Source organism: Lepidochelys olivacea (assembly GCF_965140295.1).
Source record: "Lepidochelys olivacea isolate rLepOli2 genome assembly, chromosome: 7".
Classification (NCBI taxonomy): domain Eukaryota; kingdom Metazoa; phylum Chordata; order Testudines; family Cheloniidae; genus Lepidochelys; species Lepidochelys olivacea.
In genome coordinates this window covers 20,040,958-20,061,320 of record NC_140417.1, presented here as the reverse complement: position 1 = coordinate 20,061,320, position 20,363 = coordinate 20,040,958, and positions in this window count along the sequence as shown.

The window sequence follows — 20,363 nt, the reverse complement described above, 5'->3', positions numbered from 1 at the left end:
TCTCAAAGAAGCCAGCTCAGAGTCAGCCACTGCAATAGCTGTAGATGCCAATGTTTCTTTAGCAATATTTGTTGTTTGCTTTTGATTGATACATTTGTTATCAACATCTGTCCAGACAATGAGTGGTAGAAAAATCTTGGCTCTTTAATTTAAGCACATAATCTGGCATGCACTTCAGCAATTGGCTTTGTATATGTATAAAAAAAAATCCACCCTCATCTCATCCTCTCACATCCTTTTGAGATGATACATATTTTTAGGGGTGTCCATCTCTCTTTGCCATCCCATGAGCTCTTGTCTTATTGAACTTGAATTGTCCAGTAGGTCATCACCAATTACACAGATTTGGATTTTCCTCTTGTATTAAAGTATCCCTTCAGGGCTCCCAACTATTGTCCATTTGTCTAGGAGCCAAAGGAGTAAGAGGGTATCCTCAAGCAGTGGGAGGCACCTCTACTTTAAAAGAAGGAATGGGTGAAACAAAATGAACATGATCACTGTCTAACTGTAAGAAAAGTAAAAGAGGTTAAGATTTTCATAAGCTAAGGGATTTAGATTTCAGAAGTCTTGAACAGATATTGTACCTTTGGGTCAGTTTGATTAATGAACCTAGCTGAATAGCAAAAATTGAAAATCATCTTGCAGTGAATGCATGTGCTGCAGACAGACAAATTCTGTATAAACTGCACACCCACCCATGTGGGGAATTGAGCCCAGAGCCTCAGCCTTAGTGCCAAAAAACACGGCCCTCTGCCACTTGAGATCTCCTTCGGCTAGTAGTAGTAGCAGAACTCTTACCTTGTCTCTGAGGCAGACACTGGAGATCAATATTTCTCATTCATTCATACACCCATACAGAGTATTTCAATATTTCTTTCTTTCATCACATTTTTTAGTGTAACATTTTTCTGTCGACCATTAAGGACATCTGTCATTATATTTAAAGGGACATGACCACAATTCAGATTTTGGATTTTTAAACAGTGTTTTATACAAATTGGCTAACATACAGCAATTTGGATATCTCTGAAGAACTGTGTAAGTTGTAAATATTATCTAATGTAGTATACTAAGACCTAATCTGCTTAGAACATTTCTGTTTCATTTAAACATTCGCACACATCATTTGCAACTCAAAAGAGTATCAGAATTGCCTTAGGGCTGCTGAAAAACCTAAAAGTGAAACCGATTATGACTGGGAAATGAAATTGATCCACTTAGTTTTACTGTCCAAGTTAAATGAAGTGTAAGTGGGGGAGGTGCAGGAAGGAAACAATAACAGTGAAGAAAACAAATTAGAATTTTTAAAATTCTTTCATCTTTCTGTTACTGGTATCACAGATAAAGCTTTTTCTGTTACATTTCTAGGTCTAGAATTTGCCCTGATTTACACTGTAATTTCTGTTCTCATGATGTCCCTTTAATTTGTTCACTTAAAGGTAACTGAAAAAAGCTAATGACTAGAACTGGGTGTGAGTGCACTGCTAAAGCACAGATGCATGTGGTGGGGAGAGAGAGAGAGTTATGTGCTCCCCAGGAAAGGCCCCATCCTTACCAGTGCTGAGCACCTCCTGGAAGGTGCTGAATACCCTCAACTGCCTTGGCGAATTGAGAATGCACAGCTCCTCACAGGATGGGGACCCAACCTTGAGTACTTGGGAGACACCTCTGTGTTTCAGTAATTGAAGGGGAGTCCAGGGCTGAAGAGTCTCCTCTGCCGGCAGCTTGTTGGGTTGATTTTATTCTTGACTTCATTTGATTATTTCCCTGTCGTGTTTTGTTAGTGTCAGCAAGGAAGAAAATCAGTGCCATGAACTATCCATCAGACTTACAAGTTGCCCTCCAAGCCATAATGCCTAATTATTATCCAGCTGCTACATGTATCCTGTGTGGATTGACAGTGCAGATGGGCACGAGAGTGAGATGTACTAAGCCATTGTCTGAAATGTGCTGTGACCTTTATTCCTTTGTTCACTTTTTTTCTTCTCTAGGAATAAAGATACCTCGGGAGCAAAACATGGATCTTTAAATAGCACAAAGGGTACAAATAAAAAGCCCCTGCCATGAGAAATGTGCTTGCCAAAAGAGCTTGTGAAGAGTGCACATTGCAACCATAGCGATCATGGATTAGAGTGCTGACCTTTTAAATGATAATATTCTATCAGCATAACATGAAGTACAGCTGGGATGTCAGGGTTGCATTCCCATTATTGTTCCTTATTATGAAGCATATAATAATGTGTTGAACTAACATAGCACCTTTCAGCTGAGGATCGTGAAGCAATTTAGAAATAATTATTAGCCCCATTTTACAGATGGAGAAAATGAAGTAAACAGAGATTAAAATGCCCTGCACAAAGACACCCAGGATATGTCCACATTGCATGGTAAACCTGGGCTTACAATTGCTGGACTTGGGTGTCACAGACAGGCTATCACGGCCATACTGCACTACGAAGACCTTCTGATATGGGTCTGCAGCTTGATCTGCATCCAGACTGCAAAATGACAGGACTTGGACCTGAGTTATAGCAGGACTCAAGCTGTGATCCACCCTCCTAGCGGGGTTCTAGGACCCAGGTCCTGAGTGCTTGCTGACCTGAGTCGGATTGATTTGTGTGTGGACGGAAGCACAGGCTTGGGCTCAGACCTGAGTCAGAGCCTGGACATAGCATGCACTATAGACACACCCATCAAGACAAAGGTGAGATTTGAAGCCTGACTCCAAGTCACACGCTAGAATTACATAGCAATGCCACTTCTCTGGCTCACAATAGAAGAGAGTGAACCTCAACAGCTTTGGAGTTTTAGATAAGCATCAAAAGTTTGTACGTCCTTGTTCCATCCCAAACTGTGTCTCTTGGCTCCTCTTCTGTTCCTCAGTCTCTTTGAATGGGTCTTTTGTCTGCTTTTCTCCATACACAATTCACTTTGATGGCTCCTTTCAGACCATCTCCCACTCCCACAGTGTGACAGATTTGCTTGTAAAAACATTTACAGTTGGAAAAGCAGATAAAATCAATGTGAACGTTTCCTCCGTCACTTTCTTCTGTCTCCGTTTCCTCTTTTAGTTTTGACCTCAGCAACGGATGACAATAATAGTGTAAACATCTGGATTTTTTTTTCCACACCATAAGGTTCCCAAATGGAACCTTGAGAAGCACTGTGATTTCTGTGTCAGTGCATTCCCAATAGAAGGAGGGAAATGCTGTAAGGAAGGTGCTGACTGTAAACAGAGGTAACAAAATGGTGGTGACTGATCTTACATTTTCTGTGTGCTAAGAGTTTTAGTCTCCCCTGGTACTGTGTTGTAGTTTTATGATTCGGGATAATTGTTATGTGAAATTTTCCCTTTGAATTGTGACTCCAGCCCTACAGCTTCCTTGGGCTCTCCAGGGGTCAGTGAATAATTTCCAGAAGTCAGATATGTAAATGTGACCTAATAGTGTGGAGTGAGCTAAGCTTTCATTACTTCTTAAGCCTTCCTCATACTAGACCCAGGGCCAGAAGGCAGACTGGGATGGAACATCATTTGACTCTGTTTTGGTGATGCAGCCTTATGAGCCAGCATTGCTTACAAGGGGTGAGTGAGGCATAATTGTTCAAACAAATGCTACAGGGGACTCCTATGGATGTTAATGGGTATCAGTGGGAAAGATTATACCTGTAATTTTCTGACTGCAGATTCTGAAAATTGGACATTTTTACCCAAGGGCACCACTACTGAGGAGAAGATACTTATGCAGATGGCTTTAGGCATAAGTTGAGTAGGGTTGTCCATCTGAGCGATGTAGTACTGGGACCACCAGAGTCATGCAGGCCCAAACCTCCCTTCTTCAGCTGTAGAGCTTCTGCTTGCCCAACATGGCGTCATGTGCATCTGAAGCCTTGATTCTCAGCTACATCTAAGAATAATTTTTGGAGTTCCTTAAAGCCAATGCAAAGGATTCTGGGGAGCAGGTGAACATGACTGGAATAGAAACAGGGATGTCTTTGTGAGGGAAATGACACTGGGAAGGAACTCGTTATGTTGCTGAGCTGGACAAACTGATGGGGGGTGGGGGTGAAGCGGCTGGGATCAAGAGGCTCAGGTCCCCTCTTCACTTACCTCAGCTCCTGGGCCCTTTCAGGAAGCGGAGGTTTGAGCCCTTTCCTTGTTTTTGGAATGGGCCAGAGTTACTCCTCCTGACACTCCTATTGGTGATCTTTAGTGGCTGCTTCCGTATCCATTCAATACAGATAGCAAGTTATCAAGATTGTGAGAACAGGTATAAAATTCCTCTGCCAGCTCTCAGAGCTTTTTTTCTTCTTTACCTTTCAATAAAGCAGGCAAGTGCTGGATGCAATAGCTTCATAACAAAGTGCCCTCTGGAGCGTGTGATAAATTAATATGGGCCAGAAAATTGCCATAATTAAAACAACATTTTATTGCCGTAGCTGTCTATTTCTTCCCCATATTATCTAAGAGATGCTGTGTGATTTTACACAACTGATGCCTGTATTAATCCTGTGGGGCAGAGGAGGACAGAAAGGAATCTAGATGAATAGTTAAGATCACAAGGGAATAATTACCCTTTTGTTTATCATCTATCTATGATATTTTTGAGTCACTCACCATGGTATCTAGGCAGTATAATCACAATAGACCCAAGGGAAACAATCTACCCCACCATGCTCTTGGAGAATATAAAATCCTGGATTGCTACTACTAAACTCAGCCCTAAGATTTAATCTTTCTAAAGCAGTGAGCATGAAGATATTAGGCCTGATTCATGTCTCACTTGCAGTGATGTAAAACCAATTTAACTCCATTTAATTCAGTGGAGTTACACTGGGGTAAAACTGATGTGAGAGGAGAATCTAGCATCCCAGGACCTTTAAACAATAGCCCAATTATTTATCAAGGAAGTCCCAAAGGGTGAAATTAATCTCTTCCCCTCACAAAGCCCAGGTAATCAGACTTCAGGCAAGGAACTAGGCAGACATCAAGGGAATGGAATTCCCCAATACGGCACAGCCCCTCTGCAAGCTCATGGGCTGGAATAACAACTAGTGCCCATGCCCCTCTGTACCCCCTTCATGGAGGTTTTGGCTATTGGATCTATATAATCATAGATCCTGTGGATCCCCTGAATTCCTGTCACAACCTCCTGCACCCACACTTTGTTCCAGCTTATCCAGAGTGCTGCTCTGGTGCACACTGGATATGGGTAATTCCTCAATGTACACCCAGCTTCAGCAGGACCAACAGCTGTCTGGATTGTCATCTCCAGGCATCTCCCTCCATCTGGAAACTGACAGCAGAGCCTCCACTCGGGCTGAGGCTTTGCTTCCGGGAAGTAAAATGAGGCAGACTCTCACCCACCACCCCTTGGGTTAGCCTTAAAGCTGTAGCTGCGCAATTTCCCATAGAATCATCTCTCACATGAAGAAAAACCGCCCTCTCATCAGGGTGATTTCAAGAGAATTTTATTGTATAGCTTCGTAGTAGCTTCCTGAATCACAAGGACTGAAACAAGAGAGCTTTCGAGTCTGCCCCAGCCTGCTGCCCTGAGAAAGGGATATCATCAGCCATGACGAAGACATGCTGCATTGCACTGTATCTCCCTACCAGAGACACTTACAATCTGTGCAACTTAGTGATGTGCTCTGGTAAGGGAATCCAGTGCCAGCTGGGAGAATGTAACTTATCTCAGCAGGGGAAAATGTAATTTATCTCAGCAGCCTTAATCCATGTGGAACACATCCCAGCCATATATTCTGTAGACAGCCTGGATTATTTATACTGAAAATCTTTGGTGTGTAACAAATTCAAACTTCCATTTAGTACAACAGCATAAAACTCAATACATTTAGCGAGTGGCATGCACTCAACCGTGAGTGCCAACCTCAGGGCAGGCTGTCAAGAAGCAGGGCAGAGACCCCCAGACTGGTTGTATGTTCTATAATTAGATTTTGCCAACCCATCAAGAGATGTGAACTCCTGAAGCCCTATAACAGTCTTACCACAGCGTCACAGTCAGTCCCTTTGGACACTCCAGTCTATCTTGCCACCCAAGCAAGCTGGACTTAGTTATAGTTGGTTGCTTCCTATCTCAAGGGACCAGTCACTTAACCAACGTCATTGTCAATTTATACCCCATCTCTCACCAAAGACAATGCTTGTAGCGAATCCTGTAATAAACTAACTAAAGATTTATTAACTAGGAAAAATAAATGAGAGTATTATAAAGTGAAAGCAAGAAAACACATATACACAAATGAGTTATAGTCTATGGCAGAGTTTCCCAAACTGTGTTCTGCAGAACGCTGGTGTTCCACACAATGTGAATAGGTGTTCCGTGAAAGAATCTAGAATTAAATTTTGACTCTTGCACTTGATTTTTGTACTACTTTATATGCGCTTTCCAGTTAGAAATTGTTAGTTCAATTTATTTTAAATTTGTGGTTTTGCTTTGTTTTATAAAATAAAATATATTGGAGCATAAATAATGCAATTTTTTATCTGAAAACCAAACGACTACAAAAATATATTTCAGTATTCCGTAATAGGCTAAAAAGTGTTCCATGGCCAAAAAAGTTTGGGAAACACTGGTCTATGGTTTTAAAAGGTGACAGAGTTCTAGTAATCTGTCAGCTCTGAATGGCTTTAGGACTAACCCAGGTTGACCCTGGGGAGCGCTGATTTTGTTTCATAGCTCTGGCCTTATGACAGTCCAAACAGCAAAGAGAGATGAAAAATTTTCTCGTCGGATGTTTTTATTTCCTTTGTCCAGAATTCAAGATAGTGGGACAATGCCTGTTGTACTACCCTCTTCATAAAAAGAAAAGGAGTACTAGTGGCACCTTAGAGACTCACCAATTTATTTGCTGTAGCTCACGAAAGCTTATGCTCAAATAAATTGGTTAGTCTCTAAGGTGCCACAAGTACTCCTTTTCTTTTTGCGAATACAGACTAACACGGCTGCTACTCTGAAACCTACCGTCTTCATGCATGTGAAGAGGCAATTAACAAAGTCTTTGTATTGTGATGTCCGACAATGGCCCAGTTAGTTTTGATAGGCCTTCTTGATGGTTACAAGACAATCCCTCCTGACTGGGTTCACAGTTTCAGAACAAACATTTTTACAGGCCTAAAGAAAAAATGTAACTCTTACCTTATAGCACATGATAACATATTATAAGTGAGATTAGCGCATGCAGCAATTTACAAGTCTCAACACATTTTTATAAATTCAATACCCATCTTAACCATACTAACAAACAGGTGAAACAGACTGGTTTGCAGCAGTGAATTTGTCAGTGCTCAGCGGAGGCCTAAAGCCTTGGCAGGAGTGGACACCTGTTCTGCCACAATCACAGACAACTGATATGCTCTGTGGGAATTTATAGTAATAGTGTCTGCTAATTAAAGCACAGGACCAGGGACCAAGAGGGCTAAACTCAGATTTTTAAAATTGTATACATTTTAAATTTGCATGTGCAGTTTTGCATAATTTGCATATGCAGTTATCACAAATAGCCACGCAATTGCAGACATAAATAAAGCATACGTATAGCACTAAAAAAAACAGAGCCTCACATTCACTCCATGTGAACTTGGGCAAGTCACTTAACGTCCCTGGGCCTCAGTTTCCCAATCTACAAAACAGGGATCATAAGAAGCTACGTCACAGGGCTGTTGCAAGGCTCAATAATTAATGCCTTTAAAGCACTTTGATATGCTCGATGAAAGGCACTAGAGAAACAAGAGCCATATTGTACACCCACTCTCCTGATTAAAAGATAACAAAGAACTGGCTTTCCAACCACTTTTAAACAGAATGCAGAGAATTCCAAAGGCTAACACCTGCAAGAAAATCTGAACAGCTCAGACAGTGAATGCACTCTTTTCTGTACACCTTCCTGGGTATGTTCTTCTAGTCCATTATTTAGGTGCCAGAGTCAAGGTTTGCATATCTCATATCTGTGCTTGATGCTATAGGTCATCTCCTATACCATACACACACCCCATTTATAGCCATTCATTTACACCAGAAGCATTGCAATATGTAGTACCTTGTGACAGCTGTGAAGAAAGCTGTCAATCACCCCTGCAATGTAACAGCAACTTTGGGAGGCCAGGAATAGCCATATGAAGAAGTGAAATAACCAGGGTAAGGCTAATGGAGTTCCTACAGTCAAGATACAGCACATCTAGACGACTTCTGTTAGAGGGACCCTGTGTATATGTTCTGTTAAGAATTATGACTTCCCATACCGTGACACTAGACTTGACTGATTCTTGCTGTACAGTATGAAGGAGCACCTTCCAGATGACTGACCAAAGCTAATTATTCATACATGTTCGAAAAAGCAAAGAAAGTGATGGTTCAAGGACAATAACACCCAATTACTGGATGTTCCCAGAGAGGTCCAGGACACTAATCCAATAGAAGAGGTTTGGTGCACAATGAAATCTCATCTGTGTATGTAAAATCATGTAAGGAGTTTAAAAAAAGCTCAAACAGAGTAACTGGATGCAATAAGGAAGGATGGAAAAAGTGGAGAGGTGGGGGAGATGTGTGGAAGAAATATGGGCTAAACCCCCTCAGATTTACTGGCTGTAATAAGGCTAAAAAAAAACCCAATTAATAGTGGACAGCTAAAGAAGATTCATTAATCACAGCCACATGGTTCTCTTAGCCCCAGTGGAGGAAACTGTTAGAATTTATAGATTGCAATGTTATCCTAAAGGCCACCATTGCAATTGGCATCAAGTGCACCTGAGCAGAGATGCCCAAGATCGATGGGGCACAAAGACTCAATTATTATTTCAGCCCAGCAAGGGGTCCCTCCCAGTCTGGCAGGGCAGTACATTGCTGGGGTGCTGTGGGGAAGTTTTTATTGCTGCTGCTTAGTTTGAAGACTGACACTTTTGACCACCACCACTAAGGCCCCAACTGAGCAAAGTAGCTATGCACTTGCTTCACTTGAAGAGAGTGTTTCTGTCCCATTGAAGTCAGTGGACTTTAAGCCTGTGTTTAAATGTCTTTTGAATAGGGCTAGAGTTAAGCACATTAATTTTTAATTATTATTATTTGTATGGCAATAACACCTAGGAGTGTGCTAGTCATGGACCAGGACCCCTTGTGCCAGGTGCTGTACAAATACAGAACAGACAGCCCCCAAAGAGCTTATGCTTAATATTAGCTTGTGTGTAAATGCTTTGTTGAAAGAACACCTAAATCATTCCTGACATACTGTATTATTTGGGGGGAGGGAGGGGGAGAATCAACTGTAAGATGAAGTTGGTGAGATATTTTATTCATGCCAAACAAAACAGAATTCTAAGAATTCTGAACATCAGGGGAGTTTTCTAACTGCCTTCCAGTCAGACCGCACCCATCTCATAACATAGGTACCGACTCTGTAGATGCTCCAGGGCTGGAGCACCCACTGGCAGCCCTGTGGGTCAGTGCCTACCCCTCCCCCAGCGCCTCCCACCCACTGATGGCCCCGCTGCTCAGCACCTCCTGCCCACTGGGGATCAGCTGTTCTGCAGCATGCAGGAGGTGCTAGGAGGGGGGGAGGAGCGGGGGCAGGAACAGGCAGGGAGGGAAGAGGCAGGGTGGAGGGCGGGGGCTTGAAAGAAGGGATGGAGTGGAGGTAGTGCCTGGGGCAGAGGCGGGGTTGAGCACCCTCTGGATAGAGAGGAATTCGGCACCTCTCATAATAATAAATAGCCATATAACCCTAAGCCCAACGGAAAAGTTTCTGTTCATATTTAAAAACTCCAATCAAAACAACTGCTTTTAAATAACCATTTTTTATTCCCCTGCTCTGTGTGCAAGAAACATTTTTCAGGAATGAGAACCTGAAAGTGAACTGGAATATACACTAAAGTGAAGCTGACTTCATTGTGTTTCCTTTGCCGCACTGAGAGAAGTATACAAAGCAAACAACAGGCACAAACCGTGAAAAGTAAATTGGGTTTTTAAAATTCTTGCAGCTGGTTACGCAGGTAAAATCATTTGTTATATGACTTAAATTGGCAGTGTCCCCTTAAAAAAAGGGGGCCGAAAATGCAGAAAGAACATACATTTGGAGTCCCATGTCTGTAACACTTTAAAGTAATGGTGACGCTAATGAATGCTAAATTACAGTGGAAATCCGATACAAGGATTCCTGGCACCTAGATTATAATGACAGGACTTCATAAGGCATAATGAATATACCATAGGAGTGAATAATGATTAGCTCATTATATTAAAATGTTACCTATTTTTCTCTATTAAGGAGACATTCATTCATTTGCTCTCCCAACAAAGCAAACACTTCAGGAGTCCCTGTTATTCTTTCTACAACGTTGTTTGGTTTGTCAGTGATAACCGTCTTCTTGGTTATTGTGATATATTGGAAGGGATAGTAAGAGTCTTGTTGTTGTAGTGTTAGAACAAAGGACTATATTAATCTCATAATGAACAAACAATTAATTGCTGAGGCTTTTTGGTAGCTTTGTATGGATTTCACTTTTGTGTTCTATTTTTCAACCTATCTTCATTTTTTTTCTATTTAATTGAATGTATTTAATTAGTGCTGATGAAAGGCACCAGACTGACAGGAAAATGAAGTCTTCTACTCGTCCACAGAACAAGGGAAGCAAGCACAAGGGCAGGAAAACCTCCCCTACTCCGACCCTCTCACATGTCTCAACTCTGTCCTAGAGGAATCACCTCTAGGGATTAGAGGGTAGTTTGGTTTTTCCAGGCCCACTCACTCTTCTGCTAAGACAAAGAAACCAGATATAGTTCTCGTGGGTTTTGTAAAATGGGTACCTGTCCACACTAGGAGCTAGGCTTAGAGCCCATGTGACATAGCTCATGCCTTGGCCATCATATAGTCATGACTCTCAGTGATTGGTCTCCTGGCTTAGATTTAAAGCAGAGGACTAATAGAGAAAGGATCATCTAATCTCATCTATATATGAATTGTTATAAGTGTGTTCATGTATTTATACGCCCAACAATGTCTTCTCTTAGAGGGTTGCTGGCAACCCAAAAAACCTAAATAGTATCATAGAGAGAATAGGTGGCTCTCATGTGATTTGAGAGTCAGGCAGTAGACTAACATGACAGATGTCCTCAGGACCATATTATTATATATTTAATGAGGCTTCACATTCATCAGCCTAAACACACTATGATTAAAAAAATAATTAAATAAACTCCCCCCTCAACTATAGCAGCAGAACATTCACGAGGTGGAGATGTCTGTTTGAAAAAAACGCGTTCAGCGAATGGAGTGCTCTGGCCCTCTGTGGGCACTGCTGTAATAGGGAGATGAACTGAGATGCTTGTCCTATTCCTGAGCCAGTCCTCAACTGGTTTTGATTCTGGTCAACTCAAATTTGGACCGACAACAGGTTTAGTAGCTACGAGTTGCATGAGATTCATAAACTCTTCTGTGGTCCTGCCACAAGAGGGAGACAAAGAGCCACCCTCTTAATGTGAGTTACATAGTCACTAAAAAGATGGGCCTGAACCAAATTTCTGCATCCAAACACCCCAGAATTTTGGGGAATCCCAGGTGCTCAAGCCCATCTGTAGCTGTCACAGAAAGCGGAAGTCTCTATCGGCTATAACAGCACGCCTGTTGGTTCCCAGTCCAGCACAGAGGAAACTCACACGGATATTATCCCTATGCTTACAACTTCTTCATTAATGAATGTGTTTGGAGCCAGTGCAGAGGATGTATGAAAATGGCAAAATGGCATCCTATGATAGACAGCCCCTGGCACTGGCTGAAGCCCATGCCCGAAGCAGCAGCTGTGAAAATCTGTGCTTCCCTTTTAAATAGCAAGATGGAAGATCAGGAACCTCCTCGGGAGGGGTTGAGTGCAGGAGTCTCACAGTGTGAGGCCAGATAGAGGGGTAAGCAGACAGACACCTCCTCAGGTAATTCTTGCTGCTCCTCTGAAAATCCATTAATCTAATGGTGTTGAACGTGTTGCTTGGTGGGACTGGTGTTCCTGATTCAGGCAGGAGCACAGCAGTCTCCAGCCATGGAGACTTCTGCAGGGAAGGTTTCACTGCCTGTCTGCGTAATTGGGTGATTAATGAGATATGCCCCTGACAGACAGTTGCAGGTACCTGGCAAGAATACTAATTTCCATATGCACAAAGCTTGCCAATTCACCAGGCAAAAAAAAGTTCCTACTTTCTTCTCAGAGCCTGTATCAGGATCAATGATAACCTCAAGCAAAAATACTGGAATCCTCCATCCTCTCTCACCCCTTCAGCTACTTGTAACAATATATGGGGTGTCAGCATGTCTGAGATTAGTGAATGGCCTGAAGCAAAAGCCCAAACTTTGCTCAAGGTCTGTATATGATGGCTCAGACCTATTTCTGTCAGATATTCTAGTGAGGGACATTGTTGCTCTGAAGAAAAGCTACCATCAGTGATTCTTTACTTCGATATCTATCATATTTACAAAGCATCTATAACCTTGGTATTCAAGTGCTGGAAATATAAATATATACTAAAGATGGCCATTCTGCAGAGGAAATCCTACATCCTTTAGACCATGCGTTTGTAGTCTGTATTTTGTAATGTCAAGAATTAAAGTGTGTTATGGTCAGAATAATGATAGTGTAAAAATGGCACCATCTTACTCAATTTACATACATCCTTCCCTGAGTGTCTTAAAGTCACATCTGATTACTGGGAGAAAAGCAGTTTATACTGTTGTCCAGGAGCCAATACAGCTTCTGGAGAGCAAGTTAGATTCCATTCCGCATTGTCAAGGATGCCTGTTAAATTCCAGACTGAGGAACATTAATTACTAATAGTATGGGAAACAGAAAGAACCCAGCTTGGTTTTCTGTTCCCTGGTGGAGATTGCTGTAGTAGCAATTAGAAAAATCATGTTTTGACTTGCAAAATGAGCAAATTTGATTTGGAGTCACTGAAAGAGACTACAGAATTCTGTTGTGCTGGTAGGCACTGAAAGTTAACATGAGAGACCTCACTACAACCCTGCAATACTGAATGACCAAATCCTCTTTCCCTCACACTTGCTATCTCTAAATCCCAACTAGAAATGGTAAAAACAATTCTAATGTTGCTGAATTTTTTAAATTGAAATCTCAAATTTCAACAGAAAAAAAAAGTGGATGAGGGATTCCTGAAAAAGTTTTTAATCAACTAACTAATCCCAATTATGCAGTCACTCTTCTGAATTCAAAGTGCACAGGTAGTTGGAGCAAAGTGACTCTCTCAATGTCTCGTCTCAAGAGATTTCCAGCCCAGTTTTGCAAATGCAGGAGATTCAGATAGTTGGGATAAACACCCAAACTTATAGGTGGTTACCTGACCTGAACCTTTAAGCTGTTTGAAGGTCTCCAGTTTTCACGTGAGGTTCTCACAATTGCTTCAATGGGACTTTTAGATCTTCCTTTGGTTTTGCATTTTGATTTTGCATTTATTCTCATCTCCACATACACCAAGCTAGAGGCAAATTGGATGTTAAAAATGTCAGTAAAATAATTATAACTCTTGTAACCAACTGCAATGTAAAGGTTTAGACAAAGCTCAGATGAGGAGGGAGTATGACATCTCTATGCTATGTTAAAATAGTGAGGAGTCCTGCAAAATCACAGCATGGTCCAATTCTAGCCTTTCTACCTATAATCTGTGGTCCTCATTCATTGTGAAATTCCCACTGCTTTCTGCTGTTCTGACACTATAAAGCAACAGTAAAATCAGCTTAATTGGCAAGTTAAACTGAGTTTATGGCTGCTCTGCATCACTGGAGAGGCTCAAAACAACCAGAGCACTCTGATTAATCTGTCCCTATATCTTTAATATGACTCGTTTATAGGTCTCTGTTTATCAGCTTTTATATCTCTCTGCCACTGGCTTTCTTGGTCCAGTGCAACCACATTTGCTCAGTCCTCACATAGAGGAGTCTGAATGCAAGGGAATGTGTCAGGGTAGTGTTTTCCATGTGTGCTACTGTCCACTAGGTATTTGAAAGTCACTCAGTTAATTAAAATTCATGGCACTTTGAGGCTGATCCTGAAACAAGGTCAAAATGGTAAAAAGCTCTTCCCCATCGCCCTTGCTCCAAATATCCTAATCCGTCACTAGGCTAGAAACATGTCAACAAAGATGTAACTACTTTATGTAACCGCTCTCCCTTATTCCCTTAGCGACCCCTGTGTGTGTTATCATTTGTCATGTTATGACTATATCTTAAATTGCAAACTCTTTGGGGCAGCGACCATGTGTTTTATTCATGTGCACAGCACCATTCACACCTCTGGTGCTCAGTAGCTATGCTTGTATAAACAGATAATCCCATGCAGCAGCAGAAGAAATACCCTTATATTTCTTTTGTCCCTCAAAGGCAGTCCCATCCAGGAAGGCTGGGGCACGCTGGGAGGTTCAGAGAAGGGTAGAGCTTCCACTGCCACTGTCTGAGGTGTGGATAAAGCGTGGTTTTTCCTTCTCCAGGGCAGTCAATATGACTGATGCTGGCAGACCATGTGCCAGCTCGTGCAAGGCCATGAACACTGACAAATGCACAGCTGCAAATCATCTGTGGGTTAGTGTAGTTAAAATAGATATTAGCGTTATAAGAGTGCGTTTAGTGTATAGACTTTATGGAATGCTTGCAGAAGGCTGCAGGTATGAATCCTGCTTATAACATCTGTACTACATGGTATGAAGTTATGTTGAGTGTTTGCATTGTAAACCTCTGTAAGTGTGTAACTCACCAACCCGGGAAAAAAGCATTAATTAAGATAAAGTGCTCAGTCCTGCATACAAGATGGCCCAATGAAGGCAGATGAGGCATTGTGTAGCATCAAAGGACAAAGACCTTATTTGCATCCCTAACTCCTGTAAGGAAGGAAAAGCCCACACATGAACTCACCCATCAGCTTGGACTCTGGGGTGAGGGGGGAATAAAAGTCCCTGACATGGAGAAACTGGGCGGGTCTATGCTGTCTGGGCTCTGAGGACAAAGATTCCTAGCCATATAGAGCTGCTTATTACAGGAGCTGATATTACCTTTTTAAATCTAAGACTGTAACTCATTTGTGTGTATATATTTCCTATTTTAACCTTGTAACCAATTCAGATTTATTTTTCCTAGTTAGTAAATCTGTAGTTAGTTTGTTACAGAATTGGCTATAGGCAATTGTCCTTTGTTTGAGATCTGAGTCCAGTTGACCTGGGGTAAGTGACTGGTCCTTTGGGGCAAGGAGTAACCTGAATATTGTTGCGATTTTTGGTGTAAGGGACCATCTGTCACATAGTCCAGCTTGCCTGGGTGGCAGGATAGTCTGGGATGCCCAAGAGAACTGTCGGTGACTCCATGGTAAGACTGTTATTTAGGAATTCACACTTGTCACTGGGTTGGTGAAATCTAATTAAGAACACACCACCAGCTTGGGGTGTCTGCCCTGCTTTTTTGACAGTCTGCCCTGAGTTTGGCAATCATGGCTGTGAGCCACTCCAGACAGCATGACAGTGGCTATGTCTGTCTGTCTGGGAGAGAAAGAGGGATGGGTGTGTGAGTGCACGCCTGCACTCAATTGCTACAAATGAGCTCAAAACAAGATATCCCAACAAATTTCATGGCGGAGGAGGGCTAGAATCTGAATCCTGATCCACAGGCACATGTTGCAGCGAGACCATATCTCTAGACTGGCCTGACTCTCAGCCCCACTTTGGGGTGTTCCAAATCCAGGTCCAAATGCAATGGCTCAAACACACCTGTAGTCATTTCCTTCTTTGCCATATCCCCAGCTATGGAATGATAAAGAGGATCAAGTACAATGTCTTGCGGAGCAGCACCCAAAAGGAAACGTACTTGGAGAAGCTGCTGAATGGTAGATTTTTCTCTTCCAGTCAAACTTAGATCTGGACTGAGCAGTTGCAATTCCATTCAAATGAATGGAGTTGCCCCTGCTTACAGCAGTTTGGAATTGGGACCAAGTATTCATTATTATTATTTCGCAGCATGTGCCTATTAAAGGGCTGATTCCACTTCATTTATATCAGTGGCCCATAGGAGTGGGAGCGGGCACCAAAATGCACAAGTTTATCTTAGGGTGAGCAAGCAGGTGTAAGGACCCCGCTGTTTAGATAATAAGCCAGATAAATAACTCATCACATTCTTCTCCGCCTGAAGACATTGGGTCTGTGCAAGTAACCCACCACGCCATCAAAAAAATCCAAAGTCATTTTCTTTGTGTGTGTTTGACCGTTCACGTTCAGTAACGCTGTCATTTAAGAAATAGGGTCATTAATATCCTCTTCTTTTTTTTATTGGGATTCACTTTAATTCTCCCTTATTTATTTCACACACAGTCAGACTCAAAGTGCTGCGAAGGGAACCAATATCTGGCTTTTACTGCAGGTCTTGGCAGCGGTTCCTGCTGCATCGGAAGTAAATATCTACACCCGCCCCTCCAGCCCCCTGCACCTAATAGAAGTTTTATGACTGTTGCATGAATGCTGGACCATCTGACGTGGTAATTCCAATAAGCTTCTCTCTCAAGCCTTGGGGACAGCGGAGAAAAGCTAATATATCTTGATTTTTATTACAGGCTTCACTTCTTTCACACTCTGATGAGAGAAAGACAACATTTAAAGCAATGTGGAATTTTACTGCTCTGGGGAGGAGTTCAATATAAAGTGAAAATTACAGTGTATGGAAACCAGGAGATTGGAGTAACAGACATAGTATTTTATTAATACCCTAGAGTCGTAATGACTGCAGGGCAGTCTCTCCAACAGACACCACTTATTGTTTAAGGGCTAGTTAATAACTGCATTTGCTTGGTTAAGGTAAGTGTGTGTTAACAATTAGACAGGGATTCTGATGGCTTTTCTGTTGCTTTTGGTTTTTACACACAGGAGATGACAATTTGTGAGGATGAGGATAAAACCGGGGGGGGGGGGGGAAGAATGGCAGTTTTCACATTGTTTGATTATATAACTCCCTGATGTCTACTTTCCTGACATGTGATTGGGACTGTGCGCAGTTTCCCCTTTCCACTGAACAAATATGCTAGAAATATACACAGCTATACTTTACTACTACTCCGTCCATAAAGATTAAGATCACACCATTTAAAGTTGAATGACAGTTCCTGGCATTTACCCTAGTACCAAGTGGAAGTCTACTGTATGGAGCTTCCTTAGACTCTAACTTTGAGGGAATCCATTGAGAACAGTTTCAGATGACCCACACGCCTGCTGCTTTCAGAATTTAGAGAGAGCAGGGACTTGTTTACTAAAGAATGAAGGATATAAAAAATAACCAAGGTTTCTGATTTGCAGGCTGGATTCTACATGTTCGAACACTGAATAAACCCAAAGAACTTTAAGCTGCTGGAACAATGAATGTATATATATATATATATACATATATATATATAGACACACACACACACAAAAGTTTGGCTCTAGATCAGAGGTGGGCAAACTGCAGGCCACATCCGGCCCTTGGGACCCTCCTGCCCATCCCTTGAGCTCCCGGCTGGGGAGACTAGCCCTCGGCCCCTCCCCTGTTGTCCCTCTTCCCCCACAGCCTCAGCTCGCCGTGCTGCCAGCGCTCTGGGCGGCGGGGCTGCGAGCTCCTGCTGGGCAGCGTGGCTGCGAGAGCCGCTGGCCTGCCCCACTGCTCTAGTCTGCGTGGCTCCGGCCAGGTGGTGCGGCTGCCAGTCCTGGTGCTCTGAGCGGCATGGTAAGGGGGCAGGGAGTGGGGGGGTTGGATAAGTTGCAGGGAGTCCCAGGGGGCTGTCAGGGGACAAGGAGCAGGTGGCAGTCAGATGGGGCGAAAGTTCTAGGGGGTGGTCAGGGGATGGGGAACAGGGGGGTTGGATAGGTGTGGGAATCCCGGGGGGCCTGTCTGGGGGTGGGGGTGTGGATAGGGGTTGGGACAGTCAGGGGACAGGGAGAAGGGGGGTTGGATAGGGGGTGGAGTCCCAGGGGGGCAGTTAGGGGCAGGGGGTCCAGGGAGGGAACGGTTGGGGACAAGGAGCAGGGGGGGTTGGATGGGTCAAGGGTTCTGAGGGGGGCAGGAAGTGGGAGGGGGCGGATAGGGGGCAGGGGCCAGGCTGTTTGGGGAAGCACAGCCTTCCCTACCCTGCCCTCCATACAGTTTCAGAAACCTGATGTGGCTCATAGGCCAAAAAGTTTGCCCACCCTTGATCTAGATACTGACCCAGATTTGAACATCCACAAAAAGATGAGATTTTCATTTTGGTTGTTTTTCTGTTTTAGTTTTTTGTTCAGGAGACTGGGAGACAAATTCCCATCTGATTCTAAAATTTCCCTTAATTTATGGGTGTTTGGATCAGAGGGTTGGTTTGAAAGTGTCCCTTACCCACCCCAAAAGTTTCTCTCCCACCCCAGCTGTATTACATAATTAACCAAAGCACTAATTGTTTTCAAGCCACCCTGATTTAAAAGCAGCCTGAAAGTTGTTAATATCTAGGGCCAAATTCCCCTCTTGATTACATGAGGGGAGAATTTATCATCTGAGATTAGTTCTTACAAAAGTTACTGGGAGAACAGAAAGCATGTCAAGGGATCATGATGATGGCAGGCTGTGCCAGCTCAGGGTTTTCGCTTATAGTTACATAGTCTTAAATACAGTTGCTAGTGAGTAGCACAGCAATGAATCCTGCTGTGGCGTGTGCTCTTAATTTGTAGGGATTAATTTAGTGCTTATGAGGTTTTGGGGATTTACAGTATTAAAACCAGGGCTTTGTGTGCTGCTCAGCAAATGCAAACTGCTGATTTCTCCTTCTGCTTGTCCTCCCTTCCTTCTTTTCAGCCCACCAGGCCAGTGCTAAGAGTGCAAAAGAAGTTAACCCCTTACATCTTCCACCTATGTAAAAAATAAACTGCCTCTGTCCTTTCAGTTGGAGAAGTTATTCGATACTCCGTCTTTTAAAAATATAAAGGCTGCACCATGGTGTGCAGAAGGGCTGCTATGTTCCATCCTAGAGGTGGCTACAATTTCACTGGTGGGTGGATGATCCCTATATTGTATGTGGAAAGTTCCATTTTCAAATATATTCTTTTGGACATCCACTTCCCACATTTTGATGCTCACTTCAGGGGTTAGGTAAGGAAATTCGTATTTTACCTGCCTGAGTGTTGATTTGCAATCCAGCTGCATGATTTGTATTTCCAATTGACACCCAAAGTCTGAAAACTGGGCCCACAGTTAATTCTGGGTTCCTGCAGGGTCAACCACAGTCTAAATATAACAATGTAATTATTATTCTCAATTTATTACTATTAGAGATGGTTTCAAGCAACCATATTTCTGCTGGATCTGGAGGGTTTGGATCTGGATTTTTAATATCCCCAAAGTTCAAGGGTGTCTGGAACGGAGATTGTATTTCAGATCAGTCTTCATTTATTATATTAATGCTACTAATTTTGTTGGCTAGTTCTGGTATGTCCATAGTAATAAACTGCATTAGGTTTCCTGGTCTGCTCTATTGATTGTGTGTAAGCAATGCATGAAACTCACAAAACCTGGCTTATGTGAACACTACAGTATTTAAATTTTGTTATGGTCCCTTGTCCAGCATGAAACCAAGTTCATTAATCTTACAGTTCATTCAAAAGTTTCTTGTTACTGTTCTTGGGCACAAATCAGTGGAATCCACATTACAATGCATTGTCTCACTGCTCCCTATACCAACAGGAACAGGAAAGTTTGAAACAGTCTCCATTGTATTTCATTTTTATAGCCCAATGGAGATTAATGTCTAGGTCCCAGATACAATTAACCTTTGTTTGGGATTGCTACAACCCATACGCTCTTCCCATACCCAACCAACTGTATTTAACTGAATATACCAATAGGTGATGGAGATGTACATTGCCCAGTGAAATGGGCTGTACTGCTGAGCATAAGCTTGGATGGGTCACAGAGGTGAATGCGTAGAGGGGACTGGATCGCTTAGGGGGTTGATAATGGCATATAGAGCCTTTCACCTTTAGGTTGAAATCCAGCCAGGTCAGCAGTGAGCAAATGTCATTACCATCTGAGGGCTGTTTGGCAATACACATACAGTAAATGAGTGATTTCAGTCCACATCCTATAAACAAGTATACGCTTTACAGTACTATCTCTCTAGCTCCCTTTCAACTGGACAACTGAGAAATCAGGGACTGAATGGAGATGAACCCTCCCCAAGCTTGGAAGGAGTCATTTCAGGACAGGGGAGAAGCACATGGGCAGGCTGGTGGTGAAGACACTTGAATGCTGTACTTTCCCCAGGAGTATTCAATGTCCCATGCTGTCAGCCTCAGGACCTTTCACCACCACGGAAGGTATGACTG